General features: G+C 57.7%; 1 long non-coding RNA gene across 1 annotated transcript; it reads right to left on the bottom strand.

Annotated features, from left to right (window-relative positions):
- Positions 1 to 2,161: 2,161 nt before the first annotated feature.
- On the bottom strand, positions 2,162 to 20,139 carry LOC308240907. The gene is made up of 8 exons (XR_013959843.1): positions 19,307 to 20,139; positions 19,063 to 19,185; positions 18,417 to 18,573; positions 17,763 to 17,820; positions 16,999 to 17,227; positions 16,347 to 16,588; positions 15,292 to 15,444; positions 2,162 to 3,125 (listed from the first exon to the last, which is right to left on the bottom strand). It is a non-coding gene; the product is annotated as an uncharacterized lncRNA (long non-coding RNA).
- Positions 20,140 to 21,805: the final 1,666 nt, after the last annotated feature.

Here is a 21,805-nt window from a genome sequence, read left to right as displayed (position 1 = left end):
GCAGCAAAACAAATACCCCTCCCCTCAGAGAGGGGTTCCCGGCCACCCTATCTGAAGCAGCCCCCACCTCCAACACCTGTGCTGTTCTCTCAGTCCCTCCGCGGCCCGTAAAGCAACGATTCTGTCCATTTCATCTGACTCTCCCGTCCTAGAACTTGGCCCGTGAAGGCAGAGACAGGGCCGCTCTGATTCACCTGTGGGTCTGAGTACCTGGCCAGAGGCGCTGCCCCTGCCCCTGGCCCTGCCCGGTAACTGTCATTGGATGGATGGATGGTCCCTGAAGACCGCTCCTGCTGCTGGCCAAGGGGAGTCACGTGACCTCCCTGCTCCCTTCCATCTGAGGATGCATCTATAACGTGCCAGTGTAATTAGGAGACTTCTCAACAAAGGTTCAAATGAAACCGGATGTTAAAAGTTATTATTCCTAATTTCCTCCAACCAAAGCAGCTGGTTAGCCCACTTTCTCAGCTAAAACGGAGATTTCACGGTAGTGCTTGTTTAGAATCTTTCTGGAAAACCAATGATGATGCTCTTGTTTCGGCAAAAAGGACTGACCAACTCTTAGGGCCCCTGAAAAGTGACTAGGGATGGAAAACGGTTAAACAGGGAGCTTCCATGTGATCCAGCATTTCCCCCTGCCCCCCAATAGCTGCCCAAGAGAAATGAAAACCTACGTGTAGCCCTAGCCGGTGTGGCTCAGTGGATAAGCACCGGCCCGTGGACTGAAGGGTCCCAGGTTCGGGTCTGATCCAGGGCACGTACCTTGGTCGCAGGCTCGATTCCCAGCTATGGTTGGGGCGTGTGTGGGAGGCAACCAATCTATGTATCTCTCTCACATCGATGTTTCTCTCTCTCTGTCTCTCCCCCTCCCTCCCACTCTCTCTCTCTAGAAAAAAAAAAAGATAAGTTGGGGAAAATAAAGAAAACCCACGTGTGAACAAAATTGTGTTCAGGGATGTTCACAGCAGCAGCAGTCATAATAGCCAAAAAGCAGAAATAACTCAGATGGCCATCAACTGGTGGATGGATACATAGCATAGGGCAGTGGTCGGCAAACTCATTAGTCAACAGAGCCAAATATCAACAGTACAACGATTGAAATTTCTTTTGAGAGCCACATTTTTTAAACTTAAACTATATAGGTAGGTACATTGTTATTAACTTAATTAGGGTATGTGGTATTTTGTGGAAGAGCCACACTCAAGGGGCCAAAGAGCCGCATGTGGCTCGCGAGCCGCCGTTTGCCAACCACTGGCATAGGGGATAGCTACACAATGGAAGTGAATCAGACATAAAAAGGAATGACATACCGATCCACGCTGCAACCGGGATGGGCCTTGAAAGCATCATGTGAAGGGAAGGAAACGGACACGGAAGGCCACGTGTTGTGTGCTTCCGTGTACGTGACATGTCCGGGACAGGCAGGTTCGTAGAGAACATAGATTAGTAGTTTCCCAGGGCTAGAAGGGATGGGAGGGTTGGGGGTGATGACTGAGGGGTGCGGGGTTTCTTTTTGGGGTTCTTTTAGAACATAAAGCCGTTCTAAAATGAACTGTGGGGATGAACACACAACTCCAAACACGCTGAAACCCACGGCACCGTGTGCTTTCAAAGGGGGAGCCGTATGGTCTGCGAATTAATATCTCAATAAAATTAATATCTCATGAAAAAATATGCCACGAAAGTAAGAATGAGCCGAAACCGGTTTGGTTCAGTGGATAGAGCGTTGGCCTGTGGACTGAAGGATCTTGGGTTCGATTCTGGTCAAGTGCATGTACCTTGGTTGCGGGCACATCCCCAGTGGGAGGTGTGCAGGAGGCAGCTGATCGATGTTTCTCTCTCATCGATGTTTCTAACTCTCTATCCCTCTCCCTTCCTCTCTGTAAAATATCAATAAAAAATATATATATTTTAAAAAAGGTAAGAATGAGAAAAAAGGGGGTGGGGTGAGGGCTGCAGGCACTGCAAGGTGACCACCTGGGAGCGGGACCCTCAGCCCAGGCTCCCCACTCACTGCCCAGGCCACTCCCTGGGGGCAGACTCTCAGCACCACCTCCCAGACTCTGGATCTGAGAAAGCTCTTACTTTCCTGCTCTACTGAAAACACAAGGTCATTTTCTTTTCTTTCTTTTTTTTTTTTTTTAATGTTTTTATTGATTTTAGGGAGAGAGGAAGGGAGAGGGATAGGGAGAGAGAAACATCATCGATGGGCTGCCTCCTGCACAGCCCCTCCTGGGGATTGAGTCCACAACGCAGGTACGTGCCCTGACGGGGAATCGAACCAGCGACCTCTTTGTTCCTGAGTCGATGCTCAGCCACTGAGCCACACCGACCAGGCCGACACAAGGACATTTTTACGTTTGATCATGGCTGTTCTTGTACCTTCAGACAAAGAAATCGATCCAAAATTCGGCCTGTCAAGACCAGAGAGTATATGCAGCCTTCAGATCTTCCCTAGTGGGATTAGTTATGTTGTGAAGGAACCTTCTGAATTTCTTTCTTGGGGCCTCCCGCTGGGCCTTCTGAGAGCCCAGATCAAGGCCTGTCGAGGCCCCTCCCCCACCCCCCGCAGGAGGGGGCATGGTGCTGGCCTCCCACAGGTGTCAGGGCTCATCCAACAGCCTGGCTGATCCCTCCAAGGAATCTCAGATGCTGGGAGGAGCCCACCACATGCATCACACAGATGGCGGAGAGAGAAATTCCTCCTGGGTCCCCAGTGACCCCGGGTTCTCGCCCAGAGCGCCCCTTGTCAACGCTACGCAGACGCAGACGTGACTTATGCGGGGTAACGCGTCGTCTGGCCCTGGATGGAATGTCAGTGCGGGACGCAGAGACAGCAGGCGTGTACCGCGGACCCCGGAGAGGCCCTCACAGCCTCGGGGCCACGTCCAGAACCCTCTCCCTGCAGCTTCCAGGCTTCAGTCCGGCCCGGACAGGACAGAATCCTCCTCCTTGGGCCTTTCACCAACTTCTTCGCTGGACCCGGAAGGCGAGGCCTGGCGCTGCGTTGTTCTGAGAACTGCCCTTCTGCACGTGCGTGGCATTTGTTTGTATCTTCCCGGGACTTTCTAGAATCCTGTCTGACAAGCACATTTTCTTATTTTTTATTCTCACCCGAGGACATGCTTAGAGAGAGGGAGAGAGAGAGAAACATCCATCAGTTGCCTTCCGTATGCTCCCTGACTGGGGATTAAACCCGCAACCCAGGTATGCTCCCTGACTGGGAATCGAACCCCCAAACTTTCCTGCAGGACCATGGCTTCCAGCCCTGACACCCGTGGGCGGCACCTGGGACCACAAGGCCGGAGTCCCCACAGCCGTCCGGCTCTTCATGATCCCAGCCCTGCACCGGTCTGTGCCTCTCCCGCTGGGATCAACACCCACCTCCCCTCTGGGCCCGAATCTAAATGAGAGCTTCCCAGATGGAACCGCATCAGCTCCAGGTTGGCCGAGGTGGGGCCCTGAAGGGCCTCATGCAAAGCCATGAATCTTGGGCTGGCACAGAGGCGGGAGGATGTTAGCGACGGAGGTGGAGGAGGCTGGAGTCCTGCCGGGGAAGCCCACGCTGGGTGCTCTGACTCGCTCTCGCCAGAGGGCGCCACACTCCTCCTTTATGGCCACCCTGGTCTCGCTTCCCGGGTTCAAAGCCTCAGGTCAGACGCTCACCATCACGCCACTTCCCAAACGGCTTGTAGGCATCGCCGTTTCCTCCCGGGGAACCGACGATTTCACGGGAAACACAGCTGGCCAGACAGCAGCTCTGGGGTAAATAACCCTTTTTTTGGATTGAACAGCTGCAGGAGTGCCCATTCCCCTTTAGACTCCAGAGTAACCGCCCCCTTTCCCAGGACAGCATCGACCCTGCCTGGGCTCCTGAGCAGTAAAGAGGCGCTGAGACGGTGGGTGTGACAACGGGGCCTTGCTCTAGAGCCGATGGGACAGACCCTGCTGGTCCTGGCGCAGCTGCTCGGCCAGGAAACCAGCGGGACGTCGCCCTTTCTCGGTGGCCGCTGGTCAGATCAGGACACCAGAGGGAAGCCCTCAGCCATGCCGGGGCTGGGCACGTGCCTCTGCCACGCAGACCGGGAGGTTTGTCCAGCTCTCACTGTCCGGGGGCCCCACGAGGGAAAACTGCTCAGATATTTGGGGACGCCCAGGCTAGGAGTCCTGAGGGGGTGAGGGGTGAAGCCACGCCTTGGAGAGGGATCCCAGAGCAAGGGGAGGAGGGGTCGTGCCATACAATGGGGCGTGTGTACCCTGTGTGAAGGCGTGAGTGTGTCAAAGTCACCAGGATGCACATCGGGGTGATCCCCTCCCCTAGTGCCACAGGAGGCACGGCTTACACCGGAGCCGTCTACGGCCTCGGCCTGTGGGCCTGTGGGTCCCCGGTTTGCCGATGTCCAGTCTCGCCACGCCTCCTCTGTCCAGGGACATTTCCACCAGGGACAGGCTCCGAGCCTCACCAGCCCCATGCCGCTGACCGTACGGCCAGCCCTCCCACCTGCCCACCTCACGTTCCAGGGAGCCGGGACCTGGGGAGAGTGGCCGGGGCTCACAGTCCCCGGGCCACGCCTGGAAGGGCTGGGGGCCTGGGTCCAACAGCAGCTCCTGTTCCGTTGGGGACTCCACGGGTCAGCCTGGCCCTTGGCCCCCCCGGGGGCCTGTGAACTCCGGCTCCTCAGCTGGTTTAGGCCAGTTTTTGCCCTTCGACATGTTCATGATGGAGGTTCCATGTGGTGATGGGGGGGGAGGGGGGCGCGGAGAGAGAAAATGATGCTCGGGCTCGTCCTCAGAGAGAAGAGAGAAGTCAGAACTCGGTCCTCAGGCCCGGCCTGGCTGGAGCCCGTGCGGCCTGGGCCCGCTCCGCCGCGGGTGGGCCGGCCATGGAGGGTGCGACACCCGGGATGACCCTCACATGCGGGGCTTCCTAGAGCCAGTCCCGTCCTTTCCTGTTTCATGGGAAGACGGACTTCATGCTTCCGACCCCTCATTTCGCCAAGTAAGAACTTTAAGGACAACAGCCACATACTATTCTAATCCTTTCCCAAAAAGAAAGCTCTTACCACGGAATTACTTAATCTCACAACAAACGACCAACGGAGGGCCTTGCAAAGGAACACATTTAGCTTCATAAACTCACATGGCGGTCCTGTTTCCTCCATGTCGCTGCTGGCGTGGGGCTGCGCCCTCAGGCCCTGCAGACCTGGGCCTCTCTCCCACCCCTCCCTCCTCCGCCTCGGCTGTCGGCCTCCCGTGGGACTGCCGCCGCTCCTTCACGGGACACTTCACTGTAGCCTTTCTTCTTTTTGTAAATAGAGGCCTGGTGCACGAATTCGTGCATGGGTGGAGTCCGGCTGGCCCGCCTTGATCACGGCCGATCGGCCCAGCCGGCTGGGGGGAACGGGACACGGGAGGTTGGCCCGCCCCCTTGTCAAACTCCTGGTAGAACTCCTGGTCGAGGGGACAATTTTCATTAGTCTTTTATTATATAGGATTGTTATTGATTTCAGAGAGGAAGGAAGAGAGAGATAGAAACATCAATGATGAGAGAGAATCATTGATCGGCTGCCTCCTGCACGCCCCACACTGGGGATCAAGCCTGCAACCTGGGCATGTGCCCTGACTGGGAATCGAACCATGACCTCCTGGTTCATAGGTTGATGCTCAACCACTGAGCCACACTGGCTGGGCCAGTGATACTTGTTGAAGATGGTAAGGCAGACTTCATTCAGCGGGGCGGGGGCGGGGCGGTAGCTGTAGAGAGACTCACACAGGGTCTTGCAGAGAGGGAGGGAGATTGGACCCAACTCCCCATATAGCGTGGGCATGGATAGCAAGCGGCAGGGCAGGGCCAGTGGCTGGAAAGTGACTAAGAGAAAACATCAGGGCTGCGGGGCAAGCCGTGGCTGGGACAAGCTCCATCGGGAGAAACCCGGGGGGTGGGGGGGCGTGGACCTGCCGTGGGACTGGCTGGTGTGGCCATGGGACGCCAGAGTCGGGAGGGGCTTGCTCGCAGACCCACGGTTTCCATCACTCACTCCCTTCTTAGAAAGCGCTGCCTGCTCCTCCTGCCTGAAGGCCAAGGCCGCATCTTCCTGAGTCTGGAGGATGACCCTTCACAGCCTGCCCCCCGCCCCACTCATCGGTCCAGTCCTCTCCTCCCACATCCCCAGGGAGCCCCTCCGGCCTCAGTCTGATTCCTGGATGCTTCCAGAACCCCTCCAGCTGGGCCATTCCTGCCATCCTTCCAGGCCAGTTAGAGCGCATGGCCCCACCCCGTCACCCCTGCCCCCCAACCCCCCCAGGCCCAGCAGCCTGCATCCTCTCCACCCGGTGGGCGCTCCCACGGCTCTCGGCTGGCAGCAGGTACATGAGATCCCCTCCTGGACTCTAACAGCCAGGGGACCCCGTCTTCCTCATCTCAGCGCCCACCCCGCCTGACACTCAGGGGTGTCGGCTGAGGGGGCCTGCCCAGAGAGAGGGCCCGATCCATCGTTTCACCTGGGGTCTGCAGACAGGGACGTGGCTGCAGCCTCCCCGCGCACTAGTTCACCGACTCCCAGCATGAACAGGCTTCCTGTCCCCGTGGCGGAAAACACCTGCTCCCACTCGCTGCCCCTGCACCGCGCGGTGAATATCCCGCTGGCCCGGCGGCCTGGGCACGGGCCCGGGAGCCTGGAGAGAGTGGACTGCAGCGAGGGCGGTGGCGTGAAGGAGCAGGAATCGCCCAGTCTCCCTCCTCACGCACCTCCAGCAGAGGCTGGCAGGGCCCCCATGTGGGCTGGAAACCCCCCGCAGTATATCCGGGAACCAGCAGATGCAGATCGACGTCGGCTCCTCCTGGTCGGTGGTTCTCAACACGCTGTCTGGTGCAAAGACCCAGCTCGTCCCTCACCAGCCGAGGCTGAGCCGCGCTGGGCCCGCAGTGAGAGGCCAGCCCCGGGGCAGCCGGTTCCTGCAGGCGGGGGATGCCACGCTGCAGACGGAGCTGCTCCCCACGCACATCTCAGAAAGAATCATGTAATTCCGTGCCCCTGGAAGCGACTTTTGATACTTAATTCACTGGCGGCCCGAGACCCACGAGGACTGTGCTCTAGAACCCATGGCTCTCCCAGGAGGAGAGAGGAGCTCGGTGTTTGCGAGAAGGGGCCTGGGAAGCACTCGGGGTCCCTCCTACAGCACCCACGGCAGGTGCAGGTGGGGTCTGCGGAGGTGCCGGAGAGAAACCCCCTCTCCGGGGCCTGCTCAGTGCTGCCTGGGGCTGGCTTCCGCTTGGCTGTGACATCTCTGGTGGCCCCGTGACACCTGTGACCTTCCAGCGCGGTCGGATCACAAGGTTACCTCAAGTCCACCACGTCTCTGTGCCACGGGGCTTCACCGGAGCTAAACTTCTTCCCTCGGCGGGGCTGCTCCCAGCCAGGAGCCTGGGGTGGGAAGGGGGGCGGGCCTTCTCGAAGCACCTCTGAGCCTGGGTTCTCCGGAGCGACAACCGCCAGGCTCACATCTGCGAATGCGCCCCCCAGGGGCCTGGAGGCGGAGGCGCCCAAGACGCGCAGGAGACTCAGGAGAACCAGCGGGCAGGTTTCAGTCCAAGTCCATGTCCACGGGCAGGAGACCCGCGTGCAGCTTGAAGTCACTGAGAGGAGAATTCTTTCTCGGCCTCCTGTTCCGCACAGGCCTCCCGTTGCGGGCAGGGGGTAAGGGAGGGGCATGCAATCAGCCTTGGCTCCCTTGGGCCATAGAAAATATTAAAGGCTGACTCTTTCTCCAGGAAGGGGCTTTGGGGTTCCTGGGAGACCCCCCATGAGCTGGGGGGTTGCTCACTGTGGCTCCCTCCGGGGCATGAGGACTCTTCAGCTGGTGCCTTAGCCCCGGTCCCCGGCAGCCCTCGGGCCAGCTCTTTCTCATGCCCACATCTGGTCACTGGGCAAGCACCAGGGGGTGGGACTCTGTACCCACCCGGGCAGCCACCTCTCCTTGTTCTGACGTAGGGTTTCTTGCTGTTTAGATCCCGTGGGCATGTGACCGACACCAGCTGTGTGGTCCCCAAGCTCCTGGGGATGGATGTCTCTGCAGGGGCCTCCTGAAGTCCTTGCAGGACCCTCCGCTCATCATGGTGGGGGTGGAAGTGTGGGGGAAGTGCCATAGCACCCCACAATTCTCCTTAAAGAAATCATCTCATTCCCAGCCTCTCCCCCTTGGCCTTGCCAGTCTCCACCTGTGGGGTCACGGGTCCTCAGACAGCTCTCTGAGCCGGCCTAGCGCCTCCCTTTGGAACACGGGAGTGGCGGGCGCCCACTGGTTTGCGCTCTACCTCGGGACCTCCACCAGAATGGAAGCAGAATCCTTTTTTAACTTCTTGTTCCATTTGGACTCGCTGAGTGTGCTGGGCCAGCGGTTAGTTTTAGGAGCAGTTCGTCCCCTTTGGTTTAATGATGTCCCCGGCATTTCCCGTGTCCTCCTATTGCCACAGTTACACCGGGGAGAGAAGGCTGGCAGCTGGGGCAGCCTTTGGGCACGAGGCCACTAGACTGTAGACTAAAGGGCTGCTTGGTCACCGCATGGTCACCAATGGCTGCTGCAGCTCCTGGAATCGCGCCCACCGTCAAGGCGGGAAGGAGGGGCAGGGGCAGGGCCAGTCCTGTCAGTCTCTTATAGAAGCAAAGCTAAACCTCTCCGGGGGGGCCCAGGAGAGGGCCATGCACAGGTGCCCCTCCCTGCCCGAGTGGGGAGGGCCGCGGGAAGAGGGTGCGGAGCGTCAGTGTGCTAGTCATGGTGCCACGTCAGCGTCTGTCTCACTGAGCGGCCACCTCAGCCGAGACGGTGACTGTGCTCGGGGCAGCCTTTCCTTCCTCCCCTGCCTCACCCCCTCCTCACGGTCCTGTGTGGGTAAGACCCTACACGTGGGCACAGTGGGTTCTGTCCTCCAGGGGCAGGCCCTACGCGGTGAGACGCATAAACACTACACTTGTTACTACCGCTGCCCAGGTTCATCAGTTGGGGTGGCATTTTATTATTTATTTTTTAAAATATATTTTATTGATTTTTTGCAGAGAGGAAGGGAGAGGGAGAGAGAGTTAGAAACATCGATGAGAGAGAAACATCGATCAGCTGCCTCCTGCACACCCCCTTCTGGGGATGTGCCCACAACCAAGGTACATGCCCTTGACCGGAATCGAACCTGGGACCTTTCAGTCCGCAGGCCAACGCTCTATCCACTGAGCCAAACCGGTTGGGGCTGGGGTGGCATTTTAACCTTGGTTCAAGGCAATTCAGGTGGAACCCAGTGATGGACTTCAAGGCATGAGAATGTGTATCAAACATTAGGACGGAAGAGGCAGGTTCTTGGCAACCCCTGACCAAGAAGTCGGAATAGCCTTCATACCTGCTTTTCTTTCACGGGACGTTCCGCTTGGCATTGGCTGTATGCAGACCTTTCTAGATAGAATTGCCGTAGAGGCTGCAAGCAGTTGAATTTCTGGTCTAAAATTGGTTTTTCTGCCCGATTTCTCGAAAGGGATTAAATGGCTTCCTGCAAGTAGGCGGGCTACCCTCTCAGGCTAGCTCAGCGCCGTTCATGTCAGTTACCACTTCAGCTCACTCACTCTTGCCTTCAGGCGCAAAAGAGCTTTAAAGTTACCAGACTCGGTGACGGTAGAGACACTGCGGCACCAGGAGGAATCTGGCGGATCTGTGACGAGAGGCTTTTAAAAGCGTAGTAATCAAAGCATCATGGTACTGGCATAAAAACAGGCACACAGATCCATGGAACAGAATGGAGAGCCCAGGAGGAACCCCACAGCTTTATGGTCCATAAATATTTGACAAAGGAGGCGAAACCATACAACGGGGTAAAGAGAGTCTACTCAGCAAGTGGTATTGGGCAAACCGGGCAGATATGTGCAAAAACATGACACCAGACTGACTACCTTCTGACACCAGGCACCAGAATAAACTAAAAATGGATTAAAGACGTAAACGTGAGACTCGAAATGATAAACTCCTAGAAGAACACATAGGCCGTCAAATCTCGACATTTCTCTTAGTAATATTTTTTCCTGATATATCGCCTTGGGCAAAGGAGACAAAAGAAAAAATAAACAAGTAGGACTACATTAAACTACAACATTTTTGCAAAACAAACATCAACAAAATGGGAAAACCACCCCCTGAAGAGGAGAACGTATTTGCCAATGATACATCTAATAAGGGGTAAACATCCAAAATGTATAAAGATCTTATAAAACTCAACACCCGCCGAGAACCACAGACAATCCAATTGAAAACTCCAGGCAAAGGACCTGAATAGACTCTTCTCCGCAGAGGACATACAGATGGCCAACAGGCACGTGAAGAGATGCTCCCTGTCACCCATGATCAGAGAGATGCAAATCGAAGCCACAGCTGTGAACAGCTACCCCAGGCAATGGAACATCGTTTATCACTGAAGCAAGGAGCTATCAGGCCACTCGAAGACATGGAGGAACCCGAAGGGCACGTGACTAAGTGAGAGGAGCCGATCTGGAGAGGCTGCAGACGGTGTGATCCCAACTATATGACATCCTGGAAAAGGCCAAACTATGGCGCCAGTAAAACGATCTGTGGGCGCCAGGGGTCAGGGGGCGGGAGGGATGCATAGGGGAAGGATTTTTAGGGGTGAAATGACTCTGCATGACATTCGCCAAAAGCCACAGAATGTCCAACACCAAGAGCGCACCCTGATGTGACGTACAGACTTAGGGTGATAATGATGTGCAGTGTAGGTTCACCGATGGTTAACAAATGTTCCATCTGGTGGGGGATGGTCATAGTGGGGGAGGGGGCTGTGCATGCGGGGTGGGCAGGGGATCTGTGGGAAATCTCTGTACTTTCTCCTCAATTTTGCTATGAACCTAAAACTGCTCTAAAAGAATAAAGTCCATTAAAAATATACATGAGCCCTGGCTGGTTTGGCTCAGTGGATGGAGCGTTGGCCTGCGAACTGAAAGGTCCTAGGTTTGCTTCTGGTCAGGGGCACATGCCCGGGTTGTGGGCTCCGTCCAGTGTGGGGCATGCGGGAGGCAGCCAATCAATGATTCTCTCTCATCATTGATGTCTCTCTCTCTCTCTCTCTCCCTTCCTCTCTGAAATCAATAAAAATATATTTTAAAAAATATATACATGAGTCCTGGCTGGTTAGAGCATTGGTGCGCAGACCGAAGGGCCGTGGGTTTGATTCCCTGTCAAGGGCACATACCTCTGTTGCAGGTTCCTCCATCCTGGTAGGCGGCAACCAATTGTATCTCTCTCTCTCTCTCTCTCTCTCTCTCTCTCTCTCTCTCTCTATCTCTCTCTCGCTCTCCTCCCTCTCCTCCACTATAGAAATCAATAGAAAAAATATCCTTGGGTGAGGATTAAAAAAATATATATATATATATACACACATGAAAATGGTTAATGAGAGGCCCAGGTATATTTATTCTCAGAAGTCCAGCCCATTTCATTCCCAAGGTCTGCCAACAAATCCCCCTCCGCATTTGAAATGGGTGTCGCGTCAGGTGGAGGGAGATATTCTCCCAGGAGAGACCGATTCAGGCAGCCTCACCTTCCGTCGCCCCCAGGCGCCCGGCCCCCTGCGCTCACCCGGTGCGGAGAGCATTGCCAGGTCAGCAGTATACCCCGTCCTTTAGACACAAGGCGTGTTATTTAGTCTAGAAACCCGCAGAGGAAATATCCGCTTGCACGTGAAGAATCCCTGGAATGTCTCTGCTCCTCTCTGCGCAGCGTCCCTGTCTCTGTGAAACGGCCCGGAAAGCTCCTCCAACACGAGTGTGGCCAGGCTCTGGCTGGCTGCTCCTGCCCGTGATGGTGGCTGTGCCGGGAGGAGGAGGGGAGGGGGAAGAGGAGGAGGAGGAGGAGGAGGAGGAGGAGGAGGAGGAGGAGGAGGAGGAGGAGGAGGGGGAGGAGGAGGGGGAGGAGGAGGAGGAGGAGGAGGAGGAGGAGGGGGAGGAGGAGGGGGAGGAGGAGGAGGAGGAGGAGGAGGAGGAGGGGGAGGAGGAGGGGGAGGAGAAGGAGGAGGAGGGGGAGGAGGAGGAGGAGGAGGGGGAGGAGGGGGAGGGGGGAGGAGGAGGAGGGGGAGGAGGAGGAGGAGGGGGAGGAGGAGGAGGAGGAGGAGGGGGAGGAGGAGGAGGAGGAGGAGGGGGAGGAGGAGGGGGAGGAGGAGGAGGAGGAGGGGAGGAGGGGGAGGGGGAGGAGGAGGAGGGGGAGGAGGAGGAGGAGGAGGGGGAGGAGGAGGGGAGGAGGGGGAGGAGGGGGTGAAGGAGGAGGAGGAGGAGGGGGAGGAGGAGGAGGAGGAGGAGGGGGAGGAGGAGGAGGAGGAGGAGGGGGAGGAGGAGGGGGAGGAGAAGGAGGAGGAGGGGGAGGAGAGGAGGAGGAGGAGGGGGAGGAGGAGGAGGAGGAGGAGGGGGAGGAGGGGAGGAGGGGGAGGAGGAGGAGGAGGAGGGGGAGGAGGAGGGGGAGGAGGGGGTGAAGGAGGAGGAGGAGGAGGGGAGGAGGAGGAGGAGGAGGGGAGGAGGAGGGGGAGGAGGGGGAGGAGGGGGTGAAGGAGGAGGAGGAGGAGGGGGAGGAGGAGGAGGAGGAGGAGGGGGAGGAGGAGGAGGAGGGGGAGGAGGAGGAGGAGGAGGAGGGGGAGGAGGGGAGGAGGGGGAGGAGGAGGAGGAGGAGGAGGAGGAGGAGGGGGAGGAGGAGGAGGAGGAGGAGGGGAGGAGGAGGAGGAGGAGGAGGGGGAGGAGGGGGAGGGGGAGGAGGAGGAGGGGGAGGAGGAGGAGGGGAGGAGGAGGAGGAGGAGGGGGGAGGAGGAGGGGGGAGGAGGGGGAGGAGGGGGTGAAGGAGGAGGAGGAGGAGGGGGAGGAGGAGGAGGAGGAGGAGGGGGAGGAGGGGAGGAGGGGAGGAGGAGGAGGAGGAGGAGGAGGAGGAGGGGGAGGAGGAGGAGGAGGGGGAGGGGGAGGAGGAGGAGGAGGAGGAGGGGGAGGAGGGGAGGAGGGGGAGGAGGAGGAGGAGGAGGGGGAGGAGGAGAGGGAGGAGGGGGAGGAGGGGGTGAAGGAGGAGGAGGAGGAGGGGGAGGAGGAGGAGGAGGAGGAGGGGGAGGAGGAGGAGGAGGAGGAGGGGGAGGAGGGGAGGAGGGGGAGGAGGAGGAGGAGGAGGAGGAGGAGGAGGGGAGGAGGAGGAGGAGGAGGAGGGGGAGGAGGAGGAGGAGGAGGAGGGGGAGGAGGGGAGGAGGGGGAGGAGGAGGGGGAGGAGGGGGAGGAGGAGGGGGAGGAGGGGAGGAGGGGGTGAAGGAGGAGGAGGAGGAGGGGGAGGAGGAGGAGGAGGAGGAGGGGGAGGAGGAGGAGGAGGAGGAGGGGGAGGAGGGGAGGAGGGGGAGGAGGAGGAGGAGGAGGAGGAGGAGGGGGAGGAGGAGGAGGAGGAGGAGGGGGAGGAGGAGGAGGAGGAGGAGGGGGAGGAGGGGAGGAGGGGGAGGAGGAGGAGGAGGAGGGGAGGAGGAGGGGGAGGAGGGGGAGGAGGGGGAGGAGAAGGAGGAGGAGGGGGAGGAGGAGGAGGAGGAGGGGGAGGAGGAGGAGGAGGAGGGGGAGGAGGAGGAGGAGGAGGGGGAGGAGGAAGAGGGGGAGGAGGAGGAGGAGGAGGCCCCTTTGAGGATCAGAACTGGGAAGTTTCACACAATTGGGACCACATAGGAACCAAGTCCGTAGCCGTAAACCGCAGTCCTTGAGTATCTGAGCCTCCCGCTGCCCGCCCCGTAATTATGGCGCGGGACCTGGACCTTGAGGACGATGCAAACCATGGCTCGGGCCCGACACTGTCTTAGTCTCTCTCCTCCTTCGGTTGCTCTTGCTGCCTATCCCTCCGTTTCCTTGTCTCTAGCTTCTCTCATCCCCCTTCTTTTAACTTTATTTTTAATGTATTTCCATTGACTTCAGAGAGGAAGGGAGCGGGAGACAGAGAAACATCCATGATGAGAGGGAATCATTGACTGGCTGCCTCCTGCACGCCCTCCCCTGGGGATGGAGACCCCAATCTGGGCGTGTGCCACAGCCGACTAGAAATCACACTGTGACCTCCTGGTTCATGGGTTGACACTCAACCACTGAGCCACACCAGCCGGGCCTCTCTCATCCCCCTCCTAAATCCTCCCCCCCCCCCGCCCAAACTGATGTTGACAGGTCTGGAGCTTATTTAGGTAAGGCCCCCCGGGGCCCGGGGACATCCACGGGCCTCTTACAGCCGTCTGTGAAGGCATAAAATATGGCGTGTCTGCCTTTGCCGTCTCTTAAACATGAGGAAGGGAGCCAGCCCTCCTCCCCCATCTCTGGGCGCCTGGCCGCCTCTCCCCCGGCAGTTTCCAGGGCTGTCTTGTCTGCCTGTGGGCCCGGCGGCGGCCGCCAAGGTGAAGGACCCCCCTGCCCAGCTCCCGTTACACATGGCCCTCTCCCTGCCAGCAGGCTGGGCTGCACCAGACCAACACGGGGCGGGGAAGGCGGAAAAGAATCCGAGGGGAAGGGGGCACCCTGGGAACAAGGACTCTTCGAGCGCCAGGTGTGAGAGTTTTAAATAGAAGCCTGCTGACGCTGCACTTGGGGTCAGGACAGCTGGCGCTCGGAGGACCGGGTCTCTGCAGAAGACCAGCACTTCACCCCTGACAGCCAGGGCCAGTCCCCACGCCCCACGGCTCCACGCAGCCGAGGCCACTTCACTCCTGACAGCCAGGGCCAGTCCCCACGCCCCACGGCTCCACGCAGCCGAGGCCACTTCACCCCTGACAGCCAGGGCCAGTCCCCACGCCCCACGGCTCCACGCAGCCGAGGCCACTTCACTCCTGACAGCCAGGGCCAGTCCCCACGCCCCACGGCTCCACGCAGCCGAGGCCACTTCACTCCTGACAGCCAGGGCCAGTCCCCACGCCCCACGGCTCCACGCAGCCGAGGCCACTTCACCCCTGACAGCCAGGGCCAGTCCCCACGCCCCACGGCTCCACGCAGCCGAGGCCACTTCACCCCTGACAGCCAGGGCCAGTCCCCACGCCCCACGGCTCCACGCAGCCGAGGCCGCGGCCCTTCCGTGTGCGCATCTCAGATTCCGAGCTCAGGAGTTTATTTTCTAAGTCACGTGCTGCTAAGTTACCTCTCACATTCCAACACACACACACACGGACTCTGTTTTTCAAGATGCAGTCATACATGGGAATTTTATGACATCAAACCCCCCAAAATGTGGAAACGTTGGTTTCAAACGACTTAATAGGGGGAAAGAATCAACCTCTTGATTCGCGATGGCTCCGCTCCGCTTCTGGCTGGTTTCTGGAGCGGCGACTGGCACGGGGTGAGGGACGGGCCTCGGAGGCATAATCCGGTATTCATATATGCCCGGTCTTGGCACCGCCGCACGGTCTCTGATCTGGAAATATTTCCCCTTCAGACAGGAATAGAGAGGTTACTCGTGGGTCACTCCCCGTCTCACAAAAGGCTTTTCAAGCCAGATGAAAGGAAAGTAGTTGTGATCTGTGAGGAGCAACCAGCTGTAAGCCTTCAAATTATAAAGATGGGGTGAGCCCCGGGGACCGGCCGGCGTATCTCTGGGGTGGGAGGTCGGTGTGTAACCATGTTGGGCTGAGAAATACAGGGTTACAGCCGGGCGGAGAGGGCGCCGGAGGCCTGCTTCCTCCAGGTGTCCCTTACGCAGACTTTCCAGCGGGCGACTGGCTGTAGGCGCCATCCCTCTGCCCGTGGCATGGGCATTGCTCCCTGGAAAGCCTGGGTAATGCCCCCTGCCTGCGCAGCCGCCTCGCCCACAGCCGACCAGGGAGCGCTCTGCTCACACCAGCGCGTGACAGCCAGGAGCCGGGCCCTGGAGGAGGGCGCGCCTTCGTTCCTAAGTCACCGAGGCTCTGTTTCCCTCTGGAGGGACCTGCCTGCTGGGTCGCTGGGAAAGCAGAATATACAGAATCCCAGGGGCAGTGCAGGAGGGGACAGAGGCAAAGCATCGTCCAGTCCACAGGTCTCTCCCAGGGAGCGACAGATAGCGTCTTGCAGCTTAAAGAACTGAGCGCCTTAATGGAGAGTGAATTCCTCAGTCACCGGAGAAACTTTGGCAGAAATGCCCAGGGCTGAGGCTAGTGACTGGTGGCAGCGAACGAAAGTGTCCAAATTCCCTGTCTGCGTGGAGCTGACATTCCAGTGGGGAAGGCAGATAAGGAAGACACGAGCCGTGTGGGCTGTTTTCGAGGGGATGGGAGCTCGTGGGAAATCGCATGAGGGAGGGGGCATGCGTGGAAGGTGCAGGGACCAGGGACCAGAGTGGTAGGGAGGTCGCACCGAATATTGGGCCTGTGAGGAGGGAGGGAGAGAGGATGCCACGTGGATGGCCTGGAAAGAGTGTTGCAGGCGGAGGGAATGGCACGTGCCGAGGCCCTGAGGTCGGTGAGTGGTGAGTTCAAGCATCAGGGAGGCGGCCATGCAGCTGCAGCCGAGCGGGCAGAGAGCACCGGCGATGGGGCCCGAGAGCGCGAGTGAATGAGTTTTGCGTAGGGCCCATCTTCAGAAACTTCCAGCAGCATCTTCGAGGGAAGAAAAGACCAGGTCGGTGATACGATGATGTGATGGGACAACGGTGGATGAGACAGGCTACGGAACTGACGGCAAGGAACTAGCGCTGGGGTACCAGGAGCCGGGAGCCGGCCTGCAGGGGTGGGCAAACTTTTTGACTCGAGGGCCACAATGGGTTCTTAAACTGGACCGGAGGGCCGGAACAAAAGCATGGATGGAGTGTTTGTGTGAACTAATATAAATTCAAAGTAAAGGAGCTGGAGGGGAGAGCAAGAGAACCCTCCGCTCTTTCGGCTCCGCGGGCCGGATAGAACAACTGAACGGGCCGGATCCGGCCCGCGGGCCGTAGTTTGCCCACGGCTGGCTAGCATCTGGGGTCTGAGACAGGTTGTGGCCCGAGGAAGCATGGAAGAGCAGTGACCTGGATGGCCCTGAGCAGGCTCTCTGGACGCCCCAGGAATGGTGACCCTCGAGTCGGGAGAGATGCTCTGTGTCCTCGTGTGGCAGCCGGACGGACCCTTTAGGTAGGAGAGCACCGAGTCTTCACCTCGCACGGGCCCTGTTCAGGGCTGAGGAAGAAAGCTGGGACGGCATCTCCTCCGCGCGGTTCTATTCTTGCGTCTGCATCAGCGGCCGGGGGTCTCACCGTGCTGTTGGGAGGCAAGAACGCGGCCCTGGGAACACACTGTGCCTCGTGGAGGCTGAGAAAGAGGGCGCTTCCTCCTGGGTCTGCCCTTGCACCCAGTTCTTAACCCACCTCCCGCTGCAGGTTCGCCCCCAGACTGGGTGAGGCATCCCTGCTGGAGCATCTGATGCCACAGTGACTTTGGGATCCAAACCAAACGTCTCTCTCCGAGCCTCCTACCACCTGGTGGCACGGAGATGAAGAAATCGCCACGGAGCCGCCTCAGACTCCAACCCCACGCGGTGCGGGGCCCACGGCCACTCGCACGGCTCAGGACGCGGGTGGACAGGTCAGTGACGGGCGTGCCCCTGTCAGGCTGCAGGCTGTCGCCTTTCCCTTCTGCCCCGCCGTTTTCCCAGTCCCTCCAGGAACGGGAAGACACTGCTCCATAAACGTGTGCTCTTACAAAGGCGTGTTCTGAGCCCGTGTGAGCTTTTGTTTTTGTTTTTACCAGTGTGGGGAGTTGGCCCGGGACACGCCGGCCCGTGGGACATAGTTACCTTTGGAGGTGGCGTCCAAGGCACTGAGTCACTCTCTCACCGCACAAGTGGAGCCATCCTGGAATAAATAATAAAAAAAAACAAAACAAACAAACCTACCCTGTTTCCTGGCAGCTCCAAAGCTCCTATGGGGCAAGATGTTGCAATACCAAGGGGGCAAGTTGGAGAGTGCCGGGCTGTGGGGAACTTGGACGTGCCCTCACTGTGCCAGGCTGCAGCCCGTGCTCTGTCCGCCTCAGCGGGGAAGTGCTAGCAGAGCAGCGAGCGGGGCCAGACCCCAGAAAACGCCAGAGACAGTGGCTTCCCTGGGTGAGCTGCAGGAAGGGGGCCTGGAAGCCCTGACAGCTCCGGTCAGGTTCTAGTGGGAACGCTGTGTGCTGACCAGCAGCTCGAGTCCTCTCCCGAAACCCCAGCTGTGCTGGGAACTGACCTCATTCATGAAGTAAACACTGAATCAGATACCAGCGGGCCGAGCCCTGGTGGAGTGGAAATAACAGGGACGTTCCCATCATTACGAAGCTGCCAGTTGGACTTGGCGAGAGGCGCTCTGAATGTGTCCATCGGAGTGAGTTCATTACCTTTTCCTGCCAACTTCATCAGAAGCCAATCGCCTTGTTGCGGTTGAAATTATTTGTGTGAAAATGCTTTACTTACATTTCAGCTTTTATGCCCCAGATAATGTACTGGAAAGCAGCGTAGTCTAGCAACTGGAAGACAACATTGGGAACCCGTCGGTTGGCGCTCAGTCCTGGCTGCGCCTGGAGCGCTCCTCAGGCCAGCGGTTACCGCACTTGGCCTTGGGATCCTGTTGCTGGAAGACGGGTGGAGAGCAGGGTCGGTCCCATGATTTGGGCTCGGGTGCAGTCCCGGGTCCTGGTGTTTGTGTTCTACTTCGTAGGCACCTCTCTCACACTGGCTTACACTGTCCCCCCCCCGCACCCCCCTCCAGCTTAGCTCAGAGGCTGAGCACCCGGGTGACAGGTGGGTCCTGTCCTTGGCTCCCTTTCCCCCCTCGCTCCTCCTTCCTTCTCACTTGGGAGACGGAGGAGTCGGGCTGTTACTCCAGTCACCGACACCACTGTGTGGGATGCAGTTCCACATTCTGGGAGAAGTCCTTTGCAAAAGCGGTTCCTCCCTTATCCCCGCGTACGTGGCAGGCGGCGGAGCTGAAGTGTGGAGCCAGAGTCCCCGGTTCCCTCCCCAGCTCTGCCCCTGACAAGACGGGTGACCGGGGCAGGTCACCGAGACTGTCTTCCGTGGCTCCATCTCAGCCCCTGAGAGACACAAGCGGACACAGCACCTGCTCGCCAGGGGCGCGGGCGGGAGGCGTCCGGGGTTCATTCATGCGAAGCACTTAGCAGAGCCTGCCACGTGGAGGAGCTGAGCATTAGCCTCTGTGGTCACTGTCACGGCCATTACTAGTCTGAAGGAGTGAGAATAGACACGTTTACGAGGTGTAAACCAACAGGGGCGTCCCAGGCATGGCGACAGAAAGCCAGGTGACGCCGCTGTGACCGATTCACTGCGTCGCTTAAATCACTCACCAATTTCATTTTTAGTTCCTTTATATCTGTCACACCGGTTTATGCTTACTCTTCCTTCCTTAGAATCGTCTCATCCGATGGTTGACAGTAAAGTGATGCCAAGGAAGGCACCATAACGTGTCCCCATTTCATCCGAAGACGATTCCGTGGACGCTTCTGTTCTTCATGATACGTGGAGCTGAATAAGCGGTGCCTGTCGCAGGCCCGGGGGCTGTTTCTCCAGCTGATGACGAGAGCAGCTGGCATCTGTGAGTCTCACAGAGACCTCCTTCCCCCGTAACCTAAGCCATTTGCCCTGTTTCCTTTCAACACGGCCAAGGCTGTTTATTAACTCCCTCTGGATACCCGGGGCGCCCTGGCCATGCTGGGGCGGGAGGAGGCAAGCCCAGTGGCTGTTCCTTCTCGAGATGAAAATAATCGGCGTTGACAGGCCTGGGCAGGGAGCGCCGAGCACCTCTGAGGTCTCGGGGTATTTCCAGGAATTGTGGGGAATTGAGATACATGTCCCAAATTTAAAAAAAAAAAAGGATGAATTGAATCAACTTAAGGCCAATGAGCTTAGTTTTGATCATTCTGGAGCAGATAATGAAATGAATGGTTGACCAGTATTTAGAAAGGGGGATTCCAAAGGTCCGTATCGACGATCAGAGGAATGTCTTTCACTCGATTATAAATCAGGTGAGCACCTCCTCTGCCACAGTGCAATGGCTTTGGACAATAGTGTCAGGGTTTCTCATGAAATCCTTACGGACAAAGGAGTGACGAAGACTGCCAGAGCTCAAAGGGACATTAGAAAATCAGGTGGCACATGCTTGTTTAAGGGGGTACCACCTGCTCAGGGCCACGCACGTAGCTACTTAGTGTCACGGCTGGGACCCACGCCTGGTTCTGTGTCCCAGTCAAAGGCTCCACCCACTGCCTAGAGAGGCGGAATGTTAACAGCAGATGGGACAGTCCTGTCCCCAGGCGTTCTCTAATGGCATGCCAAACAGTTCTGTCCTTGGCCCCAAACCCCTGCACATTCTATCAACAGCTTGGATAAAGCCAAAGATAACTGCTTATCAACTGTGCAAATAACACGAGACTGGGCGGGAAGGCCAATCTGTTGGAATTACAGAATCGGGATCCAAATTATCTCAGCAGGAAAGAATGATCCTCTCCAACAAGATGAAATTTAACTGGAATACATGCAAGGTCCTGCACTGGGCTCCAAAACGTGATTGCAAAAGTACCGGATGGAGCTGGAAAACATACCCAACCTCACCCACAATCAAAGACATGCAAATGAGAGCAACCAGGAGATAATGACTTTCCCCTATCGGACGGACGGGCAATGATTACAAGAGTGAAAACTCCCCAGGTCTGGTGGCGAGGGCGTGGGGAAACAGGCTCTCTGTAAACCGCCGTGGGTGTAGAAACGAAAGCTCTCTTTCTGGAGGGTCGTCTGGAAATGTACAGCAAAAGCGGTCACATGGACCATTGGTCCCACCAGTTTAGTTTATGGAAATGTATCCCAAGAAAAGTATACAGCCTGGCTGGTGTAGCTCAGTGGATGGTGCGTCATCCCATGGACCAAGAGGTCCCGGGTTCGATTCCCAGTCAGGGCCCATGCCCGGGTTGTCAGCTCGATCCCCAGTAGGGGCCGTGTAGGAGGCAGCCGATCGAAATGCCTCTCTCATCATTGTTTCTATCTCTCTCTCCTTCTCCTCTCCTCTCTGAAATCAATTAAAAATATGTTAAAAAACAAAAAAAAAAACAAAGACAAGTATGCAAAGGGTCATGCATAAGGATATTCACAAAAGCACTGTTAAGAAAAGAATACTTTTGGAGCCAATGTTCAGTTTGGGAACAGAAGACCTGGGGCCTGAGAAGGGCATCCTACAGCTATTGTCAAATACTCGATGCTATTAAGAGGAGGGATGAGGGTCTATGTCGCTCCTGAAGGCCAGACCAGATCTTACAAGAGATAGATGTGGCCTAATACGACAAAGCAGATTCTAACCGTCAATGCTGTCCCAAATTAGAATGGGCTTCCTGTACCTTCCCCATCACGGGCCGATGGCCCGTCGTCCAGGGTGTCATAGAGGACAGGCACAGCTCTTCAGCCACGGGGATGAAATGCTCACGTGGTTCCTTCCGAGGAAAAGGGGCAGTGAGTCTCCGCTGTGTTAAATCATCAAAGGGTGGAGTCACCGTTGGAGTTGATGGTGGGTGGGAGGCCACACCAGGTTCCATTTCCGGGCACCGAATTCTGGGAAGGGAGTGAGAGAGCTTTCTGCTGCCCAGCACCGCTCTTACAGAGAGCCCGTGGCAGATGGCCCCCGCTTCACCCCCAGTCTTTTAGGAATACCTGCTGTGTATCAGTTCCCCTAGGCCGGTGGTCGGCAAACTCATTAGTCAACAGAGCCAAATATCAACAGTACGATTGACATTTCTTTGGAGAGCCACATTTTTTTAAACTTAAACTTCTTCTAACGCCACTTCTCCAAAATAGACTCG

This window comes from Plecotus auritus (genome assembly GCF_963455305.1).
Source record: "Plecotus auritus genome assembly, chromosome: 2".
Taxonomy (NCBI): Eukaryota; Metazoa; Chordata; class Mammalia; order Chiroptera; family Vespertilionidae; genus Plecotus; species Plecotus auritus.
This window is presented reverse-complemented; position numbering and strand designations above follow the sequence as displayed.